Source organism: Schistosoma haematobium, chromosome 2, assembly GCF_000699445.3.
Source record: "Schistosoma haematobium chromosome 2, whole genome shotgun sequence".
NCBI classification, from domain to species: domain Eukaryota; kingdom Metazoa; phylum Platyhelminthes; class Trematoda; order Strigeidida; family Schistosomatidae; genus Schistosoma; species Schistosoma haematobium.
In genome coordinates, this window is record NC_067197.1 from 38,722,853 (window position 1) to 38,728,852 (window position 6,000).

Consider the following 6,000-nt stretch of genomic DNA (forward strand, 5'->3'; position numbering starts at 1 on the left):
GTGATTAACTTTTCATTTTCTGTTAATATTTTCTCTAAAGTTCTTAATTGTTTATGTCTATTTCAAGTTTACATAACAAAAAGGGGCTGGTTCTCAACAATCTTAAGTAAACGATGAAACCTAATATCATCACTAACTCTAAGCTAACAAGTTCACTTTTCCTTGAATAAGCCGATCCTATAAGAAATAGTGAATTAGTAGCTCCTCTCTTTTTAGTTAGTCGATGATATGATTGAAATTTTTAAGCACGGTCAACTTTGTGCTATAATATGGCTTACTACCCACTCTATACCGATCCCTTTAGAGGATAGATGATTTAGCTGGTGAGAAATATCTTAAATTCATCCTAGAACCATATAACTAAATTATTTTACGTCTTAGTTCAACACTTAACCCGTAAACTTACCGGGGACTGAGCTTAGAACTTTCACATATTCCATTGTTTGAATTAACTTTCGACTGATGAGTCACTTGCATTTGAGCTTTAATCAATCGTTTATACAGAGCGAATATCGTCTAGTGTTATCATTGAAGGTTGTCACTAGTGATCAGTCAGTCTTTATTTATTTGGTTGGTTGTGAACAAAGATAATTCTCGTAACTGAATAAAAACAAGAAATGACTGAAAACTTACTTTGTCCCTATTTATTAATAATCTTCAACACAAGATGACTTAGTGGTCTAAATGCTGAGAACTCACTGAGAGATCTAATGATACTAGGTTAGAACCGGGTGAGGTTCTGGATAAACGCTGATGAGGAGTAACATAACAAAACGGAACAGCTATTAAGTACTTTCTAGTTTCCAATGATTGTCTACCTAAGGTCAGTCTATGACATCAACTATAAAACAAGATAACTGCATTTGACAACATTAATCACCATTATGAGTAAAATGTTTCCAAAAGGTTTACATAATGTTTGTGGAGAGTTCCTACTTCAGATCAAGGAAATGTTACTAGCTTCTAGAATCAAAGAGTATTAGAAAAAACAAAAATATTTATCCACTACACCTTCAATTTTATTGACCCGTTGATTGATATCAGAATATAATGTAAACTAATCTTGGATATCGGCTCAATGATCTAGCGGTTAACCGTTCGCATGTGAGATCAAAGCTTCTGCGTTCAAGTCTCGCGTATGAGATCGTGTATGAGAACTATTGGGACGAAACAGCCATCCAATACTCCCAAATTTTCCATGGTGGTGTAGCTTAGATTGATTCATGAATTCAACTACTAAATTACTACAATCTCTACATACTTCTATTCTGATAACAATCTTATCTATTTACCTTAATTAACAATTTATTATAATTTGCTAAAAAATGTTTATTATTGAAATCAACACTAAACATAAACAATAATATACCTACACTACATCAGGACGTCAACATTAGATCAGCTATATCTAATCCTTTTGAATAGTATTTTAATAGGATTTAAATTATTTTCTTTTCTACTTTCTTTCTATTTTAATGTCTTACTTAGAATTTCAGGTCAGAATAATAATTAACTTCAATGTTATAATTAAGTGAATTACTTTTCAACACGTGAATAATCAAATCAGACCATCTTTATAACGATCCCGGTAATTTAAAAACTTTTGAATAATATCAGTACATACCAAGTATTATTTGTCTTAGTGTTTTAAACCTTAAAATCTTTTTATTATTAAGTTGATCATACCAGTAATATGACATTATATGTACTATATTCTGGATAGATGGTTGATTTAGACAAGTTTAACCTAGGTATTAATAAACTAATTGATACTGTAATATAAGGCGTGTATACCATGATAAACTCCGCCTATAGCTCTTCTAGAGTTACTGCCGGTCCAAAGCCCAGTTAAAGGAGGAGGGTTTGGACATGGGGTTTGTGACCCCATCCCCTAGTAAACTAACCCGCTAAAAAACGCTAACCAGAAGAAAAAGTATATATATATATATATATATATATATATATATATATATATTCTTCAATTGAAACTCATCACTTCGCTATAAGCTCATCAAATTCATCCTTATATCTCCAGAGTATACGATAATATTATGTGGGAACATTTTTGAAGATTTTGTATTATTTCAGTATATTTTCCTAAAATAAATCTTAAAATATTTCACTTATGATTAAGTTCACCTATATCTCTAAATAATCTCACTGGCATTATGAAATCCAATTGTGGGAATTATTCTAGTTGACAGCTTCAGTTTACCTATCTATCTTAGCAGTATGTATCCATCACATTTAAATTGCAAGATTATTGAAATAACAAAAGGGTAACTGATCTAAAGTTCAATAATTTGTATTATCAACTTTAATCATAAAGAATTTTATCACTATGTATGGTCTAAACAAGTTAATTTATTTTTAAAGAGGTTAGATGGAATTCTAACAGAATCCATAAATTTGTATACTGACCAAACAAAAAATCTATCATACTTCTTATTTCCTGATTATTATTTAATAATTCACTAAAATAACCTGCCATCCGACAATAATAATAGGTTTTTAAAATGTAGGAAATTTTATTCTCTCAGATCATTCAATTCCCACTATATGCTCTGCCTTACGGCTGGTTAAATCCTACTAATCAGGATTTCAATCATGCATCTTTACCAAATTCATAGAATGGATATTATTATTGTTTTTATTATTATTCTCACCCAGTCTTCTGTAGCTCATTCGATTCATGGTTTTAATCGATTAAAACATACTGATTGCTACAGAAACTAAAAATCATGGTCTTTATTCCATATTCTATTGTGAATTTGTACTCATAAACTGAAATGAACTATCTGTCCAATATTTGATGGGTTTTGACAATTCTCAAGCTTTTGTCAATATATAGTAAGAAAATTATCTTCGGATAGTACGATTTCCTTAAATCCATAATCGAATTCTCTCCACATATGGTTGATCACATGAACACTGAAAAAGAAAGATCAAATATTTCTGTAAACTTGGAAGTGTTCAAATACTAGAAAAATTCACCTAAAATCTGTAAATTAAAGCTTTCTAAAATAACTTGATCTGAATTTTCCATACAATGATTGTCAATTATTTATAAGATAAACACTGATGATAATTTCATTTGTGATTTAACAAATCAGTGTTTAAATGTCTTTTTGTGTAAAACAATTAATTTTTTTCAAAACGTGTCTTTATGTTTTAAATAGTGTGATCAATGACAAAACCTCGAATTCTTGCCTTTGAAATTCGTGGTATTCATTAACTTCCAGTTATTCAAAATTGATAATGTTACTTATAAGTATAGGGTTGTGGAGATTATTAAGTTTTCGGTTGAGATTATGAACCGACTGATGTTAAACCACCATTGAAAACCTAGAAGCACTGAAAGGATGTTTCAACCTAATGTGAAACTCCTCAGCTGTGCACATCCACGATCCCGCCTTTCGCGCGATTCGAACCCGTGGCCTTCAGTCCCGCGTGCGAAAGTCCAAACTCTAGACCACTGAGACGGCGTCCAACAGTGTTAATGTCTAACCTCAACCAACCCACAAAATTGCGCGACCTTATTCCATTGTACTGGAGTAGATACCTGTCTCTACCTGACACGGTTTAGCTCCACTGGTCGCGAGAATGAAGGCCCTGGGTTTGAATTTTGCAAGCGGGATCGTGGACGCGTACTGCTGAGGAGTCCCATACTAGGACGAAACGGCCATCCAGTGCATCCAGTTTTTCCATAGTGGTCTAGCTTCAACTGACTCATGATCTTAACCATTGAAATAGTATTTTTGCCTAAGGACATAATAAACGTTATCTTGGACGGCTTATTCAAATTCGCATTAGAACGATCCTACTCTCAGAGTGAACTAACATCACTTTATATGGCTTAGCTTACGTGCATACACCATAATACATTTCCTGTAAATCTAACCACGTTCGATTACATGATTTACCCATCACTAATCTAATCTGGATTCTTGCATCACTCTCAATGTATAGATGTTTCTAAGACTCTTTGAATAATATGTTTATTAACACCTAAACATCAGTTGGAACAATCCAGTATTTGAGTAAGTTCTAAAGTTGAAACGTTTATCGACTGTTTGTTCCACGCATTCCCCTTTCTGTTTTACCAATACTGCTAGATAAACGAGTTTATTTATGTTGAATTATGTTATTTGCTTCGTGTTGTAACGTGTGGGACTGCAGGTTTTGATACGCAGCGTATTTATCGATCGATTACAGTGGACACGTAAAACACGTACGAACAGCCTAGTGCCCTGATTGGCCCTGTTCCGCTGTCTGTCCTAGCCAGTTGAGTCAAGAACACAAGCCACAGCCTCTGAGTTATGAATCATTGTATTTCAGACATACTCTATTTATATACCAAACAAACAAACCATATCGTACCATAAAATAGAAAACAACATTTACACAATATTTAACAAGTGAAATAAACATCGACCAATAGGAAATGTACATTTAAGGTCCAAGGCCACCATAGACTTAACACGATAATTATTGGTATATTTTTCCAACTATCCTAACACTTCGCAATATTTTAACCGGACAACGAATATATATATAATATTATGGGGATTTGGTATTAGAAGATTTATTATATGTACAACCTTTATTATGATTGATTGCTTTAACCGTTTACAAATGACTTAGAGAGATGAAGAATGTTATCACTGAATACGATGCCAGCTGGGTGTGTTAACCCATACTCTTGTTGAACTGCCTGTTTGTCTGAAACTGTTTAATTCGTTGTTATCCAGTACTAGTTAGTCCGTCTGAAATGTTTTGAGCTAGTTTATAAGTAAAACTTATCATTTTACTCACATGGTATTGTTTGCTTGAATCTTCCCATTGATGTTTAGGACTGCAATTGATCAGTCTCTTATTGGAAAATGTACATACTACCTTGATATTGTCTTAAGTTACAAGCGTTATAAGCAAAAGCGGATAGTGGTTAGTAGTACCAATAAGAGAGTGATTAATTGCAGTCATAAACATCAAAGGGAAGATTCAAGCAAACAATATCAATTGAATTTAAACTTCACCTCATTGCACAAGCAAGTGACTAACAGAACTGAGTAGCTAATTGAATGACGTGATGGTGTTTGAAGCAAACAGTACTTGGTTCGAGTCTCGGAATGAATATCATCTCTGGAATGCAGGTACTTTCGGTTGACGGTTCCCAAATAGGATGAAACGCCCATCCTGGATTCCACTGCTATTCATCATCCATCTTTGCTTATCATTTTATTATTTCATTTGTATATGTATTTACACTATAGTATTTTAGAATGATTTAAAAATGTACTCACTCGAATTTCTAGATTCAATTGGTAATTATTTTCCTTTCATCGTTTTTGAGTTATGAACCCTCTGAGTATCACTTCTGGTTGGTTTTGATATCCTTGAATTAATTTTATAGTTAACATAGTTTTAATGACTTTAGTGAGAAACTAACTGAACAGTCACAGTACTTTGTTTTAACTTAGATGGTGGTTGGAGGTAGTCAACAGGAAACCCTGTGTCGAGTCACCTAGACTGGTGGCCACATTGCAACATGATCGATAGCATTCGATCTGCACTAATAGGGACTAGACAAGCATGAGATTGATCACCACCCAGTGGTCAATCAATTGTGATTACATCTCAGTCCTACAGGAGGTTAGTCACGGCTCGGATAGCTCAGTGGTAACGTCTCTGACTGTGAAGCTGGGTGACACGAGATCGAATCCGCCAGGGAGCACCAGTTCCCTCAAGATTACAGGTACACCTTGCTGACGAGTGCCAAGTAGCACGAAACCCGGGTCCAGGGTTTCCTGTTGACTACCTCCAACCACCATCTAATCTCAATACATAGTGCCCGCAGTGTCGAGTCACCTAGACTGGTGGCCACATTGCAACATGATCGATAGCATTCGATCTGCACTAATAGGGACTAGACAAGCATGACATTGATCACCACCCAGTGATCAATCAATTGTGATTTGTTTTAACTTATTAGTGACCACG